At 46.4% G+C, this 23,177-nt stretch overlaps 1 protein-coding gene across 37 annotated transcripts in view; it reads left to right on the top strand.

Annotated features, from left to right (window-relative positions):
- The window catches only part of LPP (LIM domain containing preferred translocation partner in lipoma), a 352,923-nt gene that overhangs the window by 28,649 nt on the left and 301,097 nt on the right, over window positions 1-23,177 (top strand). For 23 of the 37 annotated variants that reach the window (XM_085587199.1, XM_085587213.1, XM_085587195.1 and 20 more), the window contains exon 2: window positions 13,508-13,613. The gene's annotated coding sequence lies outside the window, so the exon portion shown is untranslated. Of the gene's footprint in view, window positions 1-4; window positions 12,983-13,043; window positions 13,428-13,507; window positions 13,614-14,138; window positions 14,189-14,799; window positions 16,801-18,532; window positions 21,049-23,177 lie in introns of those variants that run through there. The other 14 variants (XM_085587222.1, XM_085587214.1, XM_021536846.4 and 11 more) reach the window with 6 other exon arrangements.

The raw sequence follows: 23,177 nt of genomic DNA, 5'->3' as shown, positions 1-23,177 counted from the left end.
AAGTTTGAAATTCAAGTGTATGAGTAATCCTGCTGAACTCTGCAGTTGCTTGTGTGCCTGAAGATAAGTGAGTGTTTTAGCACTGTCCTGTACCCAAATCCTAACCTGTTCCCAAGCTAGATGGATGGGGAATAAATGCAGTGCAGTAGGGTTAAAGTTACCAGGGAGATGTCAGGCTTCTTTCCTACTGTAGCATGCAGAGTGACCAGAGCCTCGCTGCAGTGAAGAGTCAGCCTTGTACAGAGCAGGAGATCCTATTGTGAGTGGTGCAGACTTTTAGCAGTGGCATTAAGTGAAGGACTGTGGGGCAGAAGCATATTGTGGAAGTTAGGAATGATGCCTTAGACCACTGTATTGCTGCAGGAATTAGCATGGGGCTCTTGGCATGTAGTGCTTCTTTGAGTGTCTCCTTCTGCATCTGAGCTTTGGGAATGTGGCCAGAGCAGCAGGTGGACTTAAAACAATGTAAATGAGCATGTCTTTCTAAGGCACTCGACCCACCCAGGTCCTTGAAGTGTCTGGGTGAAAGGATGGCAGCTCTCAGAGTGCCTGTGTGCCTCCTTCCCTGGCTTGGCACGGCATTTTTTGCTCTGTTGTGTGGGAGAACTGTGAACTTGGGGTGTGTGGAGGCTGGGGAAGTTAGTTGAGAAATTTTTAAGGACTATATTGTAGCTGGGAGAAGGAGCTACAAGAGCAGAGCTCGTTGCCGTACTACGCACGAGGATCCCTGCAGGGTGTGTTCATTTATAAGTCATTCTGGATGAAGTTAGTTACTCCATGGCCTCATTGCACACACAGCCTACAGGCAGTGTGTTTTGGGCACTGTTCCTACAACTAGGTGTCAAATTTCTCTGGGGATGCAGGCAGGTGGCTTGCTATCACCTCACCTTTGCACTGCTGGGTGTATTGCTTTTCTGTGCTCTGCCCTGGCATAGGATAGAGAGGATTGCTCCAGTGTATTACAATGATCATCTCTGCTGCTTGTCCCCACCCTGTCTGAGGTCAGGCCACTCTCTGGGCTCTTGTACTCAGATCCACATCACCCTGCTTCCCTGGGTGCCATGGCCCAAGCCCCCAGTCTGTATTCATTTGCACACCTGAGGTGGTGTGTTAGGTCTTGGGTTACGCTGTCACTGTCTGCCTGTGTTGGCTGTTGCCTGTCTCTTGAAGTGCAGTGAGGCACAAGCAAGAACTCTTGTTGTTGCAAGAACTCTTGATAAATTTCTTGTGTCTCGGGTGATTTGATTCATACCTGATTAAGGGTGTGCCCACTTTCATGGGTGGAGCTGGATGTGCAAAGGTAGCTGTATTATCAGAAAGTCACTGGCTCATCTCATTTAATTTCAACTCCCTTGGTAGAGGTACCTGCTAGAATGGGAACATATTTTGTGTGTTTTAGTTGTGCAAATTCTGCCTCAAATGAAAGTAATTCCAGATGCTTTTGATCTCCAGAAAGGCAAGACCATGTAATGAAAAACATGAGTAATTCTGGGTATTGGTATACTCCTGGATTCCTTTTATCCTTTGATTTTTGTTTCCATATCCCATAGCCAGTATTTTCTTGTGCTGGCCATATCTCCAAATTTGACCAGTAGCATCTTGGGTTGGGTCTGGCACTTGTTTTGCTACCTGAAGGAGAGTTGTGTATCTAGCAAACAGCATGCATCAAATTCCTGTGAAGCCAAGCACAGAGCACAAGCTGCACCCATGAAGTGACATCTGGGTCTGAGGAGGTCCTGCCCTGGGAGATGAAGAATGCTGAGAGAAGAGCAGAAATGATTGACTTGCAGACATAGTGACTGATTATGATCAATGATCAAAAAGATGTAAAAAGTGCTTGTTAGCAGAATGTGATTAAGATGAAGACCTGATAAGTATTGAAATGTATGGAGGAAAGGGAAGCAGTAGCTTCTGATAGAGCAGAGCTGTACATGTAGGATTTGCAACTTTGTGCAAAGCAATTCTGGGTCATGGGAACATTCTGCTGCTGTGGCTTTGCCACTGCAAGCCATTGCCCCTTTTGTCTCTGTAACAAATGTGTACTGTTTAATCTGGAACCCACTTGGGCTCTTACCATCCTTCCTGGGGAGTTCATCTCCCTCACGGCTGTTTATTGCTGCAGTTGTGAGCTGTGCATACTTGCTGTCTCATTCCTCAGCCCTTACTCACAGAAGGCCTCTGTGTGAGGGAGGGACACCCAAGAGAAACATGAAACTTGTAAAGTCCCTTGCCACGAGGAATTTGGGTGGCTGATCAGCTGCAGCTGGGTGTTTGGGAGCCTGCTGGAGGTCTGTGGGCTGTGAGTGTGATCTGCAGCACCCCAGAGCGTGGGATGGAGCTTGGGGGAAGGTGATTTTTTTTTCCCCTGCAAAAGGGCAACTCCCATATGGGGGCTCCTGGTAGAGCTGCACTGGCCCAGCCTGTTAGCAAAAGTCACTCGTGCATTTGGATGGGTGAAGTGGAGGAGGGGAGCAGTATGACTCACTGAAGTTATCAGCGACCAGAAGTAGGCTGTAAGCTATAGGGGACACCTCCATCCTAAATCAGTGAAATGTGTCAGGAGAGATACAGCCGTATGTGCAAATACAGCGTGTGGGTTTGGGTTTTTGTCCAGCATTCCCATCCATAAATGGGCCAGCCCCTTCCTTATGCCAGCGTTCGTGTGCACTTCTCAAACCTGCTAATCCCAACAGATGTTCGACAGCTTCCAGAGCTCATAAGGAAGTTAAATATCATTGCACTTTGCTAGAGAGATGCCCAGGATTCCAGTAACACCTGCTAGAGGATCCCGTTGGAGCTGTGTGTGTTGGTGGCTGTGTGGGCTCAGCTCAGCAGGGCACCTGCTGCCATTGCCTCAGGCTGCTCTGCCACAGTGGGTGAGGGCTGGGCTTCCACTGACATCAAAGACACAACTTCCTTTAGTTTGTGAGGGAGAATGGGATTTAGCAATATGTTTATACACTCCCACTTTGTTAAAGTCTAGGTGAAAGGAAAAGAGCTGTGGATTTTGTTTGCTGCCTGCCTTTGTCCATGTGCTGATCTGTCCACCTCCGTAGGGGTTGTGTGTGTAGTCCTGGTTGGACTGTGTCCTTTACTTGAGTTCCTCTCTTTCTCCAACTGTCAACATTTAGTTGCAAGCTTTAACACCTCTGAGAACAAGAAAATGGCAATTTATTCTGGAGTTGTCTCTGGACTCTCCAGTTTGTGATTCAAGAAGTCTTCAAGAAGGACTGAGGATCCTATTCATTTCTCCTGGCCTCTATTTCTGCTGTGGCACATTTTAGGATAGGCAGAGTTGTAATTATAAGGCTGCTAAGTGAAGTGCTCGGGGCAGCAGTAGGAATAGTTCTGGTTACTAATAAATCAAGAATTTCCTTAGGTTTTTTCCTATTCTGTCTCTGTTCTTCTTCTGTCTCCTTGAAATATAAACAATGGCTCTGAATATCTGCATGTAGTTAAAACTTCCTGGAGTCTTCTCAGGGCACAGACCCCACCAGTTTTTGCCATTCAGCACCTCCTCAAGGACAAGTCTTGGGTGTCTTCTGTGATGACAGGGGCTGTGGGCTGCTTGTCCTGTCCCTCACTGCTCTGAACCTGGTGCAGTCACTTTGCTGCACAGTGTGTGCATCTGACACTGGTCTGTGCTTGCCAGCGGCTGCTGCCCAGCCTTTTTGTCTGCATTAGTTTAATTGAGTGAGGAGCTTGCAGGAGAAGCTATTCATTTCCCTGGTTACTGTGCTTGACAAGCAGCAGTTATTCTGGGGGTGAAGGGCTGGTACAAATCTGTTTACCTTGGTTGGGGATCTGTAACCCCTAGTAATTTCTTGTTCATAGGAGATGAGTGGACTTGGTTTGCTGCTAATTAAAAGCCAATAGGGTACGTAGTCTTTTCCAAAATAGTTACCATCTCTGGTGAACAGAGCAAAACTATGCTGACTTCCTATTTGTTTCCAAACCCCTTGCTTGTGTGCCATGTTACTTTGCACTGGCCCTGAGGTATGAGAGTGCCCCATCAGGGCCAGCACCTCCATCCTGGTGCACAGGGAACTTGTGCTTGAATCCTTTATCTGCTATTGGACCAAAGGATAAATATAGAAGCACAGGGTTATAAAAAATGTTATGAAGCTAATAATTATATTTGGGATCAAGGATGTGTTTTCTTGGTCGGAAGCCATTAAGGGCAATAAGAGTTGAGTGCATGTACCCTGTGTGCCAGAGTGTGTTTTCATCTTGGCTTTTTAGGGCTAAAAACCAGCAAGAAGTAGAAAAAGGTTTTGAATGTGTGTATGTGCTCACTACCAGGAACCCCAGTTCCTAGACAGTTTAGTTTCTATTGATGAAAGTAATTGGTTTCAGACACACATTAACTTTGATTCATGTGTTGAGTTGGGCCTGCTGTTACAGTGGAAGATGCCTCCTTTCTTTCTGTTTGCCTAGTCTCTGCTTCTGTCAAGTTTTTGCCTTGACAGGACTGTACCTGCAGTAGGAGGGGATCAGGGAGTCTTCTTTTTCATCTGGTTCTGAGTGTCCATGCAAGTGTGTGTGCTCCTTGTGTGCAAGTGGGAAGGGTTGGCTGATGGCACTGCAGGGTTGAGGGCTGAAAGATGTCCAGTCCAAAGTGGCTGGGCTCCCTGGAAGCAGGGCCTTGAGCTCTGCAACTGCTGTTTGCTCTGGGTGTGAAAAGCAGAAGCACATCTCCAGCCTTCTGTTTCTCCTCACCATTACCTCGTGATGGGGTTTGGCCTCTGAGCACCAGCTGGGGTAGGAGGAATGGCTGTCTGGGCCGCAGTCAGTGGCTGAATGTCCATCTTCTCAAAGGAATGGTACTGGGGTGGGCAGGAATCTCTCAGGACTAGGTTCAGAGGCTGGGACAGGGTCAGCTCCATTCATAATGCTCTGGAAATGGATGTGTTTGTCCTGTTGTAGAGGCTGGTGATGGCAGCTGTGCCTGCTCATCTGCAGTGCCCCTTTTTGCTTTTCCACTCTGGGTACAAAAGTGAGTTGTGTTCACTTTGCACAGGAAGCATTCCCAAAATTGCTGTGCTCTGCTGTGGCATGTGCAGGGAGCAGCAAAGGGGCTGTTATTTTCTTAATCTGCCTGTTTGATGAGGCAGTATCTGGCTGTGCCCTTAGCAACGGGTTTTTTAATGCAGATCAAGTCTCCTGTTTTAATTGACTAAGAAAAAAGAACTTGAAGAAGGTATGAACCCATGACCTTGAGATAAATAGTTTCTTATTGAGTTCCTGAGCCCCTAAGCCGCCCCCTCTTGTGAGAGTAGCGTGGTTTAATCAAAGGTCAGAGGCTTTGTTGCCTCTGAACGCCTCAGAAAAAGATGGTGACGTGAGCGACTTCTCCCCGGTCCTCTGTGACTGCAGTCATTTTTGGCCTGTCAAGTTCCCTTTGAGCTCACTGTGCTTGTCCTGTGTTCCTGGGTGATGGCTCTCTTGACCTTCTGTGGTCTCTGTGAATGCTGATAAAGACCTGGTGATCAGGTCAGCTGTGTTTCTGGGGGTTGGAACTATATATATATATGGTGACTATGGGCAAATGGCTTTTGCAAGGCCTCTGTGAGCCCCTGTGTGCACTCTGAAGATTTACAACTCTGATAGGAGTAGCCTTTGCTTGCCAGCTCTTCCCACACTGCTCCCACACGTGTCTCCTGTTCCTAGGCTGAAAGCCAAGTGTGGTATCTCACTTGCTGCTGTGTGGTCAGTCTTGGCTTGTGCTTGGCCACTGGTGTCTGCCTAAGATGTTGCAGTTGATCACAAAGGTCCCCCCTCATTTTATTCTGTGTTTCCTTTTTGGGTGGTGACCAGGCATATGTCTGTAGCTCTTGTGAGAGGAGTAGTATTAGTCTTTCTGCCTCCTCCTCTGCCTTCTGTTTTCCCGACTGCAGTCACTAATGCTCCTTGAGCCTGGCTGATGGCTGTCATGGAGCTGGTCTTGCTTGCACATTGGATGCCAACTTCTTTGATGCCGTGCCAGTTCAGTCTTTGAAAGTACTGTCTGGCAAGTCCTGGAGAGATCTTTGCCTCCAAAAGCTTACGCAGTTGCCTTCTGTTTTTCCCCATCACCAAGTAAAAAATAAAAACACTTGGCTTGGCAACAAATGTTGGCTTCAAATGCTGCTGACAAAATTCCTGCTGACAGGCTTAGTATGGTGGGGTAGGAGTAGGTGAAGACAGGTGTGATGGTTGTGTTATGCTGTTAGGTGCTCCTGTGAATCACACAGAGAGGCAGAAGAAGGTTGAAGAGCCCTTTCCTGGTCTCGAGTGGTTTGTACCTTCGGTGTGATGTTGCGATCACACGCTGTAGCGAATGTTTCAAGTGAGCAGATCTGAACTCTTCTGGAATACCGTGCTCAGGTGTAGCAGGTTGGAGGATATCATGTGGCAAACTCTTGGAAGAACACAGAAAATTAGTAGCCAAGAAAACTTTGTGCTGAGAAACCATCAGGTACATGGGAAGAAGTGTGATCTCTCCCTGCAAGCACCAGTGAGTTCCAGTGAGGCTGCTGGGAGATGTATAATTGCTAACTTTGCCACTTTGCAAACCATAAGCCTCTTTCTTTTCAGTGAGAAATGGGAATGCAGACAAAGTGAACCAAATCATAGAGGTTCGGGGTAATAGTAATTGTTGGTGCTCTAGGCAAATAATAAAGGAAATGCAGTGTAAGTCCAGTGTATTTACTTCTCCAGGTCAAGGTACAATGCCATGGAAGGTCTAAATCCTTTTTATCATCTGTTTTTAAAGAGAGTAAGGAAGTGACAATACTTGCCCTTGCTGTGCTGAAAATTTCATGATAAATTACAGTCTCCTTTTACAGACAATTAATTAAGCCCCTTTAGTGGGACAATATTCCACAGAATTCTCATGGAAGTCTGTGTGTGCTGGTTCTCTTGCACAAGATGGTGAAGGGGTATCCAACCTCTGCTACCTTCCCTTTTCTTGTGCCCAAGTCCCAGCTGGCAGGATGGGAACATGTATAAGGCTGGGTGTCAGGCAACTGTGTGCCCTCCCCACCTCTGTTACCTTCTGGGGGAGAAAGTCCTTCCCTTGCATGCAGGGGAATTGCGTGGAGCTGCGTGTCATCCTGCAGGCAGATTACCAGGTTGCTGTGCTGGGTAGATGGACTTTTGGCAGCTGTGCTGTGGGACAGCATGTGCATGGTTCTGCTGAGCTGGGGCATTGGGACTGCCTTTCCTTCCCCTTGTTGTGCTGCTATGAGTGCAGGAAACCCTCTCATTCTCCTTTTTTCTGGTTATTAGTGTCAGGCTGGGGTTTGCACACTGCAGGGCTGGTGGTGGTGATGTTCAGATGTCCTTTGGGGAAGGAGAGGAGCAGCAGTTTTGTCTGCAGTGATGGTCCAGGGCTCTGTGTGATCATCACAGCAGGTTGCCACCACAGCAAAGTAAAGGACAGCACCTTTGCCATTGTCCCTCCCCATCCCTACCCTGGAGTGGGGACTCTGGGAGCAGCCCAGTTTCTCCATCACATGAAGGAAAAGCATAAAGCAGAGCCTCAAGTGCTGCCCTTCTGTTTCTTTTTTTATTCCTTTGCCATAAGGGCCAAATTCAGTCAGGAGTCTGGCTTCCAGTTGAAGTCAGGGTTATTTAGGAAGTAAACCAGCCTTTTAATGTATCTTCTGCATGTCTCAGTCCCTGTCTATGATGGAAGTAATGGTACTCTCCTGTTCAGAAGGCAGATGTGTACACAGGCATTTCTGGCCCTTGTACTTTTCAGATGTAATAAGAGCGGGTATTACAGCTTCTCAGAATTGCTCCAGAAATTTTATCTATATTTGGAATAAATGGGTCCTTTCTCAAATTGGAGCTTTCTGAGGGAAATGTCAACTTGCAACTCATTTCTTGTAAGGAAAAAAAAAACCCTTGTTTTTTTCCCTATTATTCTATTTGTGACGGTAAAAATATTTGTTGAAAACAGAAATGTTTTTATGAGGTGCAGTCAGTGGTGAGGCTTCTCCACTTGCTGCTGGGTGATTGCCACATGTCCATGTTTACCTGGGTCTCTCTGCCCCATCCAAGCTTTTTCCTTTTTTTCTTGAAGGAATAAGCTTCTTTGGCCTCTCCTAGCAGCTCTTTGGAAAGGGGAGCAGCAACACTGAGAAAGTTTTGATTTTTTGTTGTTTTTTTTTTAATACATACTCATCCCACCTGGATGTATTTTTTTTAAGTCTGAAATGGGAACAGGCCGGTCCTGGACTTAAATTTATCTTTTCTATTAAGATATAAAGGTGAAAGAACTTGGTTAATGCTTGTAGGGGCAAACATTTCTAAACCAGAGAGATTTACTGATCATGGTTGATTGTGCTTTTTTAAACATCTCCATGGATTATAATGTTTTCAAAAATACCAAGTCTGACCACGTGGGCACAGGAGTGTGGAATCCAGCTGTCTGCCAGCTATCTGTTGCTATTTTCAAATTATCTGACCAAAAATGTGAGCCTTGGACAGGAAGACTGTCCGGTCATGAAGGCTCCAAGTTTTAAAAGCTTTCTTTACAAATGGCTTGAAGGACCATGATAAGAGGGCCTGCCATGCTGCCAAGGGTTTCATTGTGGTGGCACCTGAGCAAGCCTGGGAGAAGGTGTTCTCTGCCTCCAAAATTTGCCCATTTAAAATGGTAAAAAGAACATTATGCTTTATTATAAAATGCAACAATAAACCCCTTAGATTTGGCACAGAAACATGTACCACCTCTGCCCTAGGAGATTTCAGCTTAAAAGTGGGCTGGGCTTCTGCCTTGGGGCACAGCACTGCTCTGTTCCCTGTGCTCCTGGGCACTGTCAGTGGGTTTTTCTTGACTGAGCACCTTAAACACAAGAGTTGTTTTGGGGCACTGTTCTGCTGGTGCTGCCTGGGGAGGATGGCCATTCCTCGGGCAGTGAGGGAACGGCATCTTTTGTGGTTTGGGTTGAAAAACTTTCTCCATTGTTTGAAACTCGGGATCCGTGGTACTCTAAATGATTGATTGTCCTTCTTTGATCAAGAAGCTGGGGTGCATTTGAGTGAGAAAGTGGAAGTGCCCCCCTCTTGCTCAGTGTATCTCTGACCAGGCTTAGTGAAATGCAGACAGCAAACAGTGGGGGGAAAAACAAAAATGAAAATCAAAGTCACTGAGGCTGTTTTGAAAATCTTCCAGTAAACTGAGGGAATGTGAGCAGCGTGAGGTCAGTAGTCTGTGCTTGAAAAGGAGGGATCCAATCCTGGTGTCAGTTACAGACCTGTAAATCACAGGCAGTGCTGCTGGCAGTGACAGCAGCTGCTGAAAGGCTGCTCCAGCATGGGACCTGCAGGCTTTCTGGCACAACATGCTGATTCCTCTCGTTCCTTAGCCACCCTTTTTTCTAGCTGTCCTTGGGCATTTAAAATAACATCAGTGCAGCAAAGCTGGTCCTGCTTTTGGGTTAGTTCTTGACCATTGTGACCCAGTGGCTCCAGCTCAGGGTGATTCCTGGCTGCTGGGATGCTGTAGGTAGGGCTTTCTCACAACTTCCTTAGCTGCTGTTTAGATCTCTTCTGCTCTGAATGATCTTTTAATTTCCTATAGTACAGCAATCTCTGGGGCAGCTTGGCATCCCTTCAGTGGAAATTGAGTTCTGTGCTGAAGTGTTCTCTTTCCCCACCTGTTCTCCTAACTCATTTTCCTCTCTTGTTTTAGTCACATTTAACAAACACCAGGACAAACCTGAAAATCAAGTGGGACAGCAAAGGCAAAAATATATATCCTGGTCTCAAAGCTTGCTGGGCACTGCTGGAGGACCTTGGGGCAATGCTTTTAGCACCTGGCTCTGCACCCTGCAGCACATAGGGGCTTCTAGGGAGTTTGCTTATGGGAGCTCTTTTTCCCCACCCAAGCTGATGTTCTGTGCTGTGGTCAGGATGAGCTTTCCTCCAGGATGAGGCTGCACCAGAGCTCGGAAGTGATAAGCCCCATTATTGCTAATTTTGACACACAGGGTTGTAGTGGGGTTGGAAGCAGCTCTGTCCTGAGTGCTATCGAGGAGGGGCGTGTGCTTCCTTACAGACCGAAACCATTCACAGAGTCACTGCTTCTCACCAGCACAGGATCTGACACCCAAAAAGGCAGCAGCCAGGCTGTTTGTGTTGGTGACTCCCTGAGCAGGTGCTGTGCTGGCAGCTGAGCAGGGGAAACGTGTCCCCAGCTTTTGTTGTCTTGTGTGATCCTTTTATTAGATAACTTCAGCAGTGTACTGTTGAATTGAGCAGTTTAATTTTAATCCATGAAACCTGAGAAACACAGATGCTAACAGAGAAAACTGTTAGGGCTAGATCCTGCATGTGTCACTGTCCCAGTGTAGAAAGATGAGTACCTGTCTATGTATGGCTGTATTCAGGTGTAAAGCTACCAATGCATATAACCTGATTTTTAAGTCAGAGTTGAACTCCAAATTGAGATTTGTGTGAAAGGGATCTGATTTTTCCAATATGTGAGAATGTGGAGATCTCAGACAGCTCCCTCAGTGCTTGCAGTGGCCAGAGTGCCTGAGGGTCAGGGCTGTGGCAATGGAGGGAGATAATGTGAGATTTATGAGTTTGGGAACTTTGGCCAGCAAATAACACATATATTGGCACAGAGTAGGAAAGACATAAAAAGACATATGTCAGAACAGGGCAGGCTTTTAAGTGGTTTTCATTTAAAGTGAAAAGGTCAGATTGAATGAGGTTGGCATCTGGGGAACTGTTCGTGCACATGCCAATCAAAGGGGGGGACCCATGTCAGTTCATGCTGATGGGTGACTGGCTGAGAGCTTGTCTGTGTTTTAAAATTGGTGACTGGAACAGTTAAAATGACAATTTTCCTTGTGGCTGTCAGGTTGAACCATCTGCTTCATGAAGGAATGGAACAAAGGATCCCAGCACGAGGCTGCTTTATCCCACTTCTGCTGGTGTTTGCACTTGGGCTTCAGCAAGTACAGCTATGCTGATTTAAAATATAATAATAGTAATAAATAGACTCTAAATATTGGTAACACTTTCAGTGTAAAGGAGATTAAAAGTGAATGCAGCTTTTAAGTAGTCAGAAAACAGATGCCATTCAAACTAGACTGTTCTGGGAGAAGTCTAATGAGCTGAAGTCATTTTCACACGTAGATTTTTCATTTAAAGGGACTGTGGTGTCTGGTTACTTCAATTTCTATGAGGCAACAGTGGAGTTATGTTAGGGTTGCCTGTTTGTCTGAAAGTACTGACTTCTGCTCTTTGAAACTTGGAATTATTGCAGAGGTTTTTTCACTGACCATTCCTGAAAAATCTGAACAATCTAAGAAAACTTAAGCCATAACACAGGACTGATGCTTAAATTCAGGCATTGTAAACTACTGGTTTTAGATTTAAATCTGCAAACAGAAAAAAGTTCTTTCTGTACTTGTGTGTTAGGTTCATATTTATTTTTTTCTTAAGAAACATTGATTCTTACTGTCAGTAGTACAGCATCACTATTGCCAGCCAGCGAGTGAACAAACTGCTTCTGATAATTTTGTCTCTAATGGAGTAGTTTGATAGACTGGCTCTGGTGGGTGTTGCTGTGACCAGTCAGGCTGTCCCTGTCCTCTCAGCTGTGGATGTGCTGCCAGGATGGAGTGCCTGAGTGCCTGCCTGGGCACCCATGGGGTGCTGGGCCCCACGTGCTGCTGAGAGGGAGGTTTCACAGCAAGTTTTCAGCTGGGTGCCTCAAGGAGGGTATGTGGTATCCTGCTCACCTTGCTACAGAATTCCTGTCACAGGTGACAGGGACAGCTGATGTGGGAAGCAAAGCCAGGAAGATGCAGTTCAACTGGCCAAATCCTGTCACTGATCTTGTAAACATTTTGTGAGTTAAACCGGGTGAGAGACAATTCTGAACCAAGATTTTTTTACACACAGGTTGGGTCTTACCTGGAGCTCCTGGAGGTGCTGTTGTGAGTTTAACTGAAATAGTGTTGGAATCAGAGGGGAGTGTTGTTGTCTTCTGCCTTTGCAGATAAGACTGAAGGGCATTTTGCCAGGAGTCTGTGGGAAGGACCTAAATTGTATGTGACTCTACATCATTTTAAAATGAAAAGTAAACATGTGCAACCATAATATTTGCTTGTTCTTGTCTCCTCATTGATGGATGGAGAGAAATTGCTCTTTGGCTGAGTTCATCAGCAACAAACCTCTGCAGTTACTCATCTTCATCCCTGCAGTGAGAGGGAGAGACCATTGGAATTTACAGTTGGTTTTGTCCTCATAACACCTTAGGGGAGCTCTGAGGGGCCTGAGGACTGTTAGACCTGCCTATCCCTGTGCTGAAACAGGGCTGGGTGCTAGAACAGGGACCATGGGACTGAGCTGGGTCAGAATGAAACTCAGTGTGCTCTTGTGGTGTTGGCACAGTGGGCATGTGCCTCTGCTTGGGAGAGGCAAAAGCCCTGTCGCTCTCCTGGCTATTGCATGGGGGATAAGGGGTGTTGGAGGGGCAGGGAGCCATTTCATTGTGTGACAGGGAAGAGGGGCTTGGACCATGAGCCACCAACACATTGTTACTCCGTGTTTGTTGTAGATTTGTGGGCTCACCTGCACCATCATGAGCAGCCCAGGTACAACAAACAAGTGTGAACTGAGCTTTTCCGTAGTGACAGCAGCAAATAGGAGAAGCTTTCTCTGCTGAGCTGTGATGACAAGCTTGTGCTTGTCATGGGCAAAGATAGGGCTTTAGAGTGACCAGGATGTGGCTGGGATGGGATGCTGGCCAGGGGCTGATTGGGACAGGAAGGAGTGTGTGCATTAGATGCTGCTGATCTCTGTAGGGTGCATCCTGACATGTGTCCTGGCATGTCCCATGCCAAGTGCAGAATGGTGGCCACGTGGCCTGGTTGTCCCCTCTGCTCTGACTTAATTATCTGCAGAAGGGGAAAACACAGCATTGAGCAGGTCACATCAAGAGAAGGTGGTGTCTGCTTCTCAGCTTCAAGAAAGGGTGAGATAGTCCCCACTGGGGATTGTACAGAGCTCCAGAAAAAAAAGGCTGTGCTGAGGGGGAGGGCTGGTGCTGTAGCTCTGCTCATAGTAATGGTAACTCCATGAGCTTCAAAATGCCTTAAATGGCACCTTCTAGCTTGCTCACTGTGCTCAAGACCAGAGATGAGTGATGGTTCACCCTGTACTCTTATTTTATACCTCATTTGGCATCTCCTTATCCCTTTCCTTTCTCAATGGTATTAAGAGCAGTAAAGGAGCGGTGACGTGAGGAGGTGGGAGTTGTTGGCCAGACTCTGGCAGCTGACATTTCTGGTCATTGCTGGTCACTGGCCCAGTTCAGGGTAGTGGGTCATGCTTTTGGAGGTGCTGAAAGTAGTCCAGGAGTATGGACACTTCCACTTGAGAAAGCTGGGAAGGAAAATACTGCATTTCCCAGAAACTGTGTGGGTTAAGCTGCTGGATTTGGAGACAAGCTGTTGGGAAGCCTATCTAGTGTGCATCACTCAAGTCTCTCTCTTTTCAGGGCTGGGAAAGAAACCTGAAGTCGTGAGTCTGGTGGAGCCCTGCGTGTTTCCAAACGCCCTGCTCTGAGTTCATCCCACCAGTAAGGCTGTGCAGCGTGAAAACTGGTATGTAAACACAATTCACAGGCACAAGGGACAAGAATGTCAGGCTTTTCTGACAGTGGCACCTTGTTCCTGACTCTCAAAGTTTGGAGGAAGAGTGGGATCACTGGAAAATACAGGACAAACTGATGGTTCCCTGGGGGTGCTTACACCCAGAGATTTTGGTGGGGAAGGGTTCAGCAGTGAGAGGCTGTGAGTGTCCAGAAGTCATCCCAGGCTGAGGTGCTGAGGCTTTAGACACGCTCTGTGGGGCGATGTGTGGTGTCATAGCTCACACAGAGAGGCAACGTGGGGGTAATGACAAATGCACACACCAGAAATGCATACACACACAGACACAGGCTGTACAAGTGTAGGCACATGGAAACAAAGATGGCAATGCATATATAGTATATACTATACAGTGGCATATGAGAGCTTGGGGGTGTATATACCAAATGTCTGTATATACTATATATGGCGATTAAAGAATGCATATGCATTCATGTTCTCTTTTTTTCTTTCTGTCTCTTCTGTCTTTCTGTGGAGCTGTTGCAAAACTACCAGATTCAACCTCCTGGGGAGCCTTTCTGGCCAAGGTTTTACAAGCCAGCACCTGCTTTGCCTGCCTGACTTCTTTCTATATTTATTCCTCTGCACCTGGTTTTTGCCTTTGCCTGTGGAACTGTCACAAACATTTGTGCTGGCTTTTGACTGCACAGGACTTCAGCTTGCAAGTCCTAAATCTGCCTTTGTGCATGGTGGAGGAGCAGGCGTTTTTGTGCATGGCTGTGCCATCTGTGTGTCTGAGCATCCCTGGTCCTTGCTGTCTGCATTATGTGGCCTGTGTCCCTGTGATTCTGCAGCAGTCCCTCTGTTCTCTGCCCCTTCAAGATGTTTTTATGAATCAAATATTCTCAGTCATCCTTCTTACGTAATTTGTAATTTTTCATTTAACTTAGCCACCCCTGACCCAGTGGCTGCTTTAAGGCAAAGGCAAACTCCCCTGGGTTTTGTGTCCCTGTCCCTACCATGTGTGCCACTGCAGGCTGCATTCCTCTCCCATTCTGTAAGCCCTGTGCCTCTCATGCTGACACAGCTAATATTTCTCTGCTGGCAGGGCAGGCAAGGTGGTGGCATTTAACTCTTCAGGAGAACTTTGATCTGTTAATCTTTGGTGGAACCACCAGAGCTGTAAAGGCTGGTATGTGCCTGTGATGGGGTTTTTGCTCTTCCAGATGTTCCCCATTGTTTTTCTCCTGAAAACTTGAGTGAGAGTTTGTAAAACCTGCACAAACCTGACACTTTTTACATTAGTTGTGAGAGTAGCTCCCATTTCTGACCATGGGGTGATCTCCGGGTGACCCTGCTGCTGGCTGGGGCACATAGCCCCTGTGGGAGGTTCTAGTGGGCTTTTGGAAAAATAATTAATCAGCTACCCATGGAGAGCTAGTCCCAACCTGCAATGCGCTGAGGTTGTCCTGGTGTAGCATTTAGTGCCACTTGAACTGTTGTCTCTTTAAAGCTGCCTTTGTGACAACCAATGTAATGAACGTATGCTGCTGCTGCCTGGCAAGGTTGATTTTTTTTTTTACAGTGGTAGTGATGGACCAATGAGTTAAATATGTATGTATTCTGAAAGGCAGAGAACTTTTTTACCTTTTAAAGCAATGGTTTAAATGTTTTATGTCACCTGTGGGTGCTAAACTCTTGCTGCCACAGGTCTGGACCACTGTTCAGTTCTTGGAGGTAATTGGAGAGCTTCTGTCTCTGCAGGATTTCAGCTCCTCCTGAAGCCTGTGCCTCAGTGCCAGTGAAAGCCAGATGTACTGTAATGTTGCTTTTTTACAGTTTGTTTTGGCCATACATGGGCAGAGTCAGCTCTGGAATTCCTTCCCTATAAATTCAATAGCATCTTGTGGGTGGTGCCGGGGAATCACTCTGGTCTGGTTGGATCGCCTTGCCTCAGCAGCCTGTTTGCCTTGAAAATGTCCTGCTGTGCACATTCCTGAGAGGCTGCCTGCCCCTGGAGCCATGGCTGCAGCTTCCAGGAGGCTGCTGTCCCATGCTGGCAGGAAGAGTCAGCTCCTGCTGCCTGCAGGTCAGCCTTGGCTGCTGAGGACTGATGCTTGTGGCAGTGCTGGCATGGGGATGTTGCTGTGGTGTGCATACAGGCTCTGCAGGGATAGTTATACCTGCTAAGAAAACTGCCTCTGAAACTTGATTTGTGTGTTTGAGCATTGACACTCAAGTCCCTTTTCCAGGGGTGGGGAGGCTGGGTGCTCCCCACTTCCCACCTGACATGGGATACTGTGCTGTGTGTCCCAGCAGGGATTGATGGGTGCTGCTATCCTGGGGCTCCTTGTATGTGCAGGGATCTTGTCTTGTCCTTCAGTTTGTGCCTTTCTGCAGTGCTGTCTTGTTTTTATGGGTTTTTTTCCATAATACAAGTTCAAATACGTGCTCTTTATAAAGCACTAGCTTGATGAGCCAGGTCAGGGAAGATTTCTCTATGCCAGTGAGCAGCCAGTGTGAGATGTGGTGTAACTGATGGCTGAGCCTGCCTTTTCTGGGCCAAGCTGATGTTGCTATAACCACAGCCTGAATCTGCCTATTTGCCTTCAGAGAACACTCTAAAAAGTAGTTCTAGGAGTTTTTCTACTGGTGAGTTGAGGGATGAAAAAGAGGTTTGTTGCAAGGGTTGAGGAGCAACAACTCCTAGAGTTGCTCCCATTGAATCTTCCTGTGCATCCCTAGTAGGGGACAGAGATGTAGTGTCACCCATCATGCCAGGAGCCTCTGAAGCACAGTTGAAGGTGATTTTGTGTGGCCCCATATCCAGGCTCTGTGTAGGTCGGCAAAGGCAGATTGCTCAGCTCATGCTTCAGAGGGGCAAGTCATCCCTGTGCCAAAGCCAGGGAGAGAAGGGTGATTTTTTTTTTTTTTTTGACATCCTTTGGAGTTTTGATCTCCATATTTGGAAATGTTTACCCATTGCTCTGATCTATTGCAAGGGAGGGGAGGTGACTCAGGGTCTGGTGGAAGCAGGATTTGAATTCCTGTAGTTAGGTTTTTTTTTAATCCCCCCCCCTTTCTTGTTTTGGAAGCTTGTTGTGGTCAGTTTTCAGTTCTCTCTTGCTCCTGGACCTTGTTCCAAATTTGATGTGCTCGAGAGGGAAGCACATTAACAAAGGAGCTTGCCTGAATGCTGGTAAGTGCATCATTGCTGTTATAGCAAGCAATTTGGGATTTTTTTTTTTTGTTGTTGTTGTTTTTTTTTGTTTAGTCAGATTGCATTGAAGTGTGTGCATTGCTGGTGGAGGCAGGCATGTGGATCAACAGCAAGGGACCCAATGAAACCTATAGGAGAGAGAGCTGGTTTACTGGATTGGTCTCAAAGGCAAAATGTTTCTTCAGGAGTAGGTATAAAGATAATTTAAGCCATCTCCCATTCAGTCACGCTTTTAGTTTCACTTGTTAGTCCAACAAGGTAGCAGAGCACTGTAAAGGAGGTGGTCAGCATGGAAATTCATGTAGTCAGCAAGAAAAATACAGCTTCTGTATGATTTTTCTCTTAAGCAAGAGTGTGTGTTAAAAAGGCTGTATAACACATATATTTCTTTCAGTTGTTAATATTTAACTGTTCTTAGTTGAAGTTTAGCAACTGTAACTGGATAAACTTTGTCTGTTTTTTTTTTTTTCCTGTTGTTCTGTATTTTTCCTTAGTGTTAAGTTTTTAATCTGTCTGATATTGTAACTGGCTGCTTCTTTTTTTACTTTTTTTTTTTTTTTCCTCCCTTTGCCTCCCCACCCCCTCCTGCTCTTTCCTTTCTATTTCCTGAAAGGAAGCTGCAGTTCATCCAGACAGTCAGGGGTGTGGGGGGAACCTGGAAGATGCTCTGCTTCCTATTTTATTCATGGCAGCTAAAACCATGCTGAGGAATGTGGAGCAGAGATCCACCATCCTGCATTCCTCTTGTGATTTGGAGCATGTAACATGTACAGAGTGCTTTTAACACTGCTCTGGGGGTCATGGGGCAGCCAGTCCTGCACCTCGAATGCGAAGCACTGGAGTTCATCCTTTTACTTTGGAAGGGGCATTGGTGAAAACCCTTTTATAGTTCCCAATGCTGCTTAGTAATCCTTGTATCTTCTCAGCTAACTGGTATTTTTAGGCTCCTTCAGACCTCTTGCTTCATACTCTCCATCTTAAATTTAAGACCTTTGTTGGAAAGGTAAACCTCTTGCTGATTTTCATTTGCCCTTTTAAATAGGGCTTAATACTCCTTGCTTTTCCAGAGATGTGGATTTGCAGCAGGTCCTTGAGGTATAAAGCTGTCTGGATTGTCTTGAACAGGGAAATATGGTTAGCATGAGGATGGATGTGTGATAGAAAACACTCTGCCACAAAAAGTGATGAAGGATTGCTGGAGCCTTTTCTGTGGCTGAGACATGCTGGGGGTTTGTAGAGTTCAGCTGCATTTATCCTTTGTTGTTTCAAAAGGCTGATTGGATTACTGCAGCTTGTGGGGTCAGGGCCTGGCTGGGCTGAGCAAAGGAAAGAATTGCTGTCCTAAAGAGTGCCCAGCCTGAATGGGCAGGGGAGAGGCAATGGCTTAGGAAACAGGGCCCTGGGGACATGTCACAGCACCTGAAGCCTCAGCCCAAGGACTCCCCCAGCAGACACTCATCCTCTGTCGTGCATGGTGGTGCCAAGCTGTGGAATTGTGGCAGTAGGACCATGGTCTGTGTTGCTCCTTGTGTGCTGTGCTTTGCCTCTGCATGTGCACACGTGCCCCTGTGCAGTGGCCATGCTTGTACTGGCACATGCATGTGGCACGTCCAGGCTTCACCAGCTGCCTGTGGCTGAGCTTGGAGTTTTGGGAACAGCACAGTGGGACTGGAAATGATTCTGTTCCCCTCTTCCCTTTCCTGCTCACCAGGATGTGCTGTTTGTTGGAAGACAAGGATGAGCAGTGCCTGGGTGCCGTAACCCAGTGCTCCGGGCAGGGCTTGTCTGGCACATCTGGGGAAGCGACTCTAAATGTTCTCGTGCTGATCCTTCTCTGTGCAACACCTCACCCCTGCGAGGACGTGACTTGAGAACTGACAGACTGTGCAGGATGAGCTCCCCATGTGCTGCCTGTGCCCCCCTTTCCTGGTGGGTGCAGGCAGAGCTGGGGGAGCTCTGGAGGACGAGGTAATGCCCATGGCTGGGACTGCAGGCTGCCAGGGCTCTCCATCTGGTGTTTCTCCAGGACCTGAGCAGATTCAGTGACCACTGACGCTATCCAGGATCCACAAAGGATTTTCTCCTGCTCCAGGAACAGAGCCATTAAGGGCTGACCTGTAAATTAATACAGCTGTCTAAAGATTTTTTTTTCCTCTCCTCTAGCCTGGCACCTAGTAAACACTCCAGCTTGAGAAACCTTCCATGGCACTGGCCCTCAAGAGCATTCAGAGAACTCCATGACTGCCTTTCTTAAGCTTTTCTCAATCTCTTTTGATGCTGTGTTAAATGCAAAGGACTTGTTTAGCTCCTGTGTAGGGAGGTTTGTGTTCCCAGCCCATCCTTCATCCTGGCTGTTGCTCTGATCAGTCCAGGGCTGGCACTGCATAGTTGGCAAAGGGATTACACCAGCACTGTGATTTGAGTGCTTGGAGAGGGCTCAGTAGGCACTGAGTGAGGGCTGGGTGTGTGTGCCCCACGGCAGGTAAGAGAAGCTGCCCCAGATAGCACGGGACTGGCACATGTGAGCGTGGAAGAGTGAAAGCTGCAAACCTCTGCACATCTTATACTTTGTGTGTTTCTTTAGGCAAAGGTTTAGGATCCCTGAAGTACTAAATTGTACCTGAATGCTGAGAAAGTAGTGTTACTGTGGTGTGCAGGCACGAAATTAGGGCACTGTGTAGCAGATTAGGGAAAAGTGCGAATCTCTGTATTTCATGTGATGGTTTGTGCTCAGCTCCTGAGGACACGTGGGTGCTTTGTGGCCTCGGGCAGAGTGATGATGTTAAACCCATCTCTCTTACTCCAATAAAGCCATACTTTTCTGAGCACAAAATATTTCTGCATCAGTTGCTTAAAGGTAAACCAAGAGGCATTGATTATTTCATAAAATTGATCTGTGTTGGTAGTATGTGACATGATCTCAACATGTATCATTACATTAGAAATTTCCAGATGGCACCTCACCCAATTGTACAGCTGCTCTTTCCTGGGATCTGAGTGGATTCAGGCTTTTAAGAAATGTCTGTTGTTATTAGCTTTATCATACATGTTCTCCTGTACCAGCTGGTCACACAGCAGGAGGCCTCACTCACAGCTTAATTCTTCGGTCAGCTTTGAGGGGGACTTTGCTCCTGTGAGTTAGGTATTTGCATTTGGGATGAGATCTCCAAGTGAGAACAACTTGTTTGCTTCCAGTGAGTGTGTTGGTTCAAGGACTAAGGTGCCCAGGAGGAGGAAAGGAGTTGCTCCTGTTGCTTTACTGATGTCCTCGAATAGTTAACTGTGCTTACTGCTTGTCCTGGTGGGGGATGACAATGTTTTAAAGAAATATCAGGTTTCAAAAGCCTGGCTGCCTGTGGTGGAGAGGAAAAGAATACTTGTGCTGTGCTGTCTCACACCCCTACAGCAAAAATATCAGAAGGACAAGTTCTGGTGAAGCTGCCTGTTTTTGGCAACCACTTCACTGCTACATCCTTGTTCTTCAGGTAAATCCTTCTTCAACTCCATTTGGTGTTCCCCTTTCTTCCCTGAAAAGTCATTAACATCCCTTGAAATGAAGAAAAGGACAGGAGGAGGGAATAAATGGATGTTAAGAAGTAGAAAACAATCAATTAAATAGTACATAGCATGTAATTTTGCTTGGAAACTTACCATGAAATTGAGGAGCACTTTAACAACTAGTAATTTAAATTGCATTTGAACACTGCTAATGAGTTGTTTGCATAGGAATTTTGGTCATTTCACAGCAGGTTGTTGTCTTTAGTACCCCTTCCTTCAGTGAAAAAAAAAAAAAGATTAAAAATGTCTTGATGAGGAAGATGCTGTAGTCAACTGGTCCAACTATTGGTAGTAAAAGGTGGTACTGTGAAAATCCTGCAAGGCCCTGTTAGATTCAGAACCATTTACATCCTTATCGTCAGCACTTCCAGTGTTAAATACATGGGAATTTGATACTTTTTATCTAAAAAAGCTCGTTATTTCTAAAAGGTCAGAAAATAATATTATCCCTATTTCACTCACCAGCATGATAGAGTTGAAGAGGCTGAAGAAGTTTCTCCAGACTCCTGGGACTGGCATTTGCAGCTGTGGGACTGACTCTCAGGAGTGAATCTCTTGGCCCAGTCCTTATCACCTCAGACAAATCAAAACAATGCTTTGGGATCTGATCCTGACTTGCTCCACTTTAAGAGGAACAACAGAGAGTTGCTGACTGGCTTTGCCTGTGGGGTATTTGTATTTAAGTTATTAGTCTTGTTTTTCCAGTGTTTAATGCTCTCCTCCACCACTATTTTACTTCTAAAATGCCAACTATTTTCAGCAAAAGGCAATATCAGCCTAATCATGTTGCTACTTCGCTGCTGGTTGTGCTGGGAACAGACTCTATAGGAAGGCAAACGCAAGTTACTTGTCGCCTGTTGCTGAATGAACATCCCATTTTCAGAGCAGGGTTTTTGCAAATCCGTGGGTATGCTTAGCATATGGAAGGGGGTTCCAGTATCAAAACAAATCTGGCCTCCTGTTTCTGAATGTGTAGGTTGTTTCTTAGAAGATGGAACCTTTAAAATCTGTCCCTGCAAACATGGCTGTTAAATCCTGCTATTTCTAGAGGTGTGAGGCAGCTGTCTGCACTGAGATAAGCTATAAAAAGGCAATATTTTCCAAACCCAGCTTTTTTAGCTATACCTGCCAGACAGTTTGGCCAGCAGGAGTTCACTAGGAGTGTCACCACTGCTGCCCTTTTATGCACAGGGTGCTGAGTGGTGTAAAAACTTCTGGGCAAGTTTCCAGGGTCAGCATTAAGCAGCAGCTCTTCCATCCCTATTGGGTGAAATGCTGCGATGGGCATTCTGTGTGAAGGAAGGGGTGCTTCTTGGCTTGGTGTTTTTCCATGGTCTCCTGTTATTTTCTAGGTGATTATTTGACTTCTGTTCTTAATTTTCATTGTGTCTTGCTTGTTGCTGTTTTGGTGACCATGTCTAATCACAGGGGACTTGGAGGCATTCCTGTTTGCTGTGTAGTCTTGAGGGTAGCTGGTGAGTTCAGATGAAACCAGTAACAAAAATTGTAATTTTTCCTGTGGATCTGGATGAGGTTTCTCATGACAGACTGCTTTTATCACATGGGATTCCTGACAGATGTGGTTCCTGCAGTGCTTTGTTAGTTACCAGCTAATTCTCCTCCAAGATGTGTGATGGTCAGAAAGTTGCACCAGATAAGCTTGCAGAGGCTGTTAGGGCTGCAGGGACAGAGAAGGATGTGGCTTTTGAGCATTTTCCTGGTGAAGTATTTCTGAAGGCTGGGAGGGCACTAGGGATGGGTGTGCTGCAGTGACTGGAGCAATGTCCTCATGTAGGTGAGGAGCTGCTGTGTGCAGGGAGATGGGGTGAGATCCATGTGGTGGAGGAGTGCAGGGAGCCAGAGAGCAGAAACCCCAGACAACGTAGGTTCTCATGATGCTAAAAGCTGGTTCTTTATCTCAACTCAGTGAGCTGTCTAGTGAGTACTTTTGCCTCCTAATTTTAATTGAATGACCATTTTATCACCTTGATTCCTGAGAAGTGCTCCACCTGTTATGCAAATCCCTCATCCTGCATAGCTGTGGTTGCCAGCCCAATTCATGCATGGGCTCTGACGTGGGTGGAGGGCTTTGTTTTCCCTGTTGTGATGTTTTTATTCACTGAAGCCCAGGCTACCTCTCAGTCACCTCTGGGCACCCTGAGTGTGGTGGGTAATCTTTTCTTTGTAATTTCTATTTCCTTACCCCGGTTTTCCATTTCAACAGTCTACTCGCCTCTTTTCTAGCTTCCTTCCAAAGGCAGACACACACTCAGCTGGTGGATTTGGATCTAGATTTGATAACTGCTCCCTGAGCAAACAGCCAGATGTGTCTGCTTGTCCAAAAGCCTACTGAAGGCTGAATAGAAGTGAGATGTGGGGTTTGAAATAATCCCAGTGAGTTATTTCTGGCTGTGGTTTCTCCCTGTGGTGCTCCCACAAGCTCCCCTGCATCTCAGGGTTTGAGCTGAGGTTGAACTGGGCTGGTAAAGGCCCTTTGTTTCCCCACCTCCCTCTCTCAACTTTTTTTGAAAAATGCAGATAAATTCAAGTGATAACCTTGTAACAGAGATAAGGAAGAAAAAGTTTTACAGGTAGATTAGTTTGCAGTGGAGGGAAGGCAAACACCAAGGGAACTCACACTGAGCTACCCTGAAATGCTGAGGTGGCTTATTTATCACTTACTAACCCAGTAAATGTGTCCTGTGGTTTACAAGTGGGGGAGATGACAATCCTTGTCCTAAAGATTCTGCAAAGCAAGGCAGACAAATGTGCACTTGAGGTCTGTGGAAGGGTTAGCA

Source organism: Lonchura striata, chromosome 9 (genome assembly GCF_050655825.1).
Source record: "Lonchura striata isolate lonStrDom1 chromosome 9, ASM5065582v1, whole genome shotgun sequence".
In the NCBI taxonomy this organism is placed as follows: Eukaryota; Metazoa; Chordata; class Aves; order Passeriformes; family Estrildidae; genus Lonchura; species Lonchura striata.
This window is presented reverse-complemented; position numbering and strand designations above follow the sequence as displayed.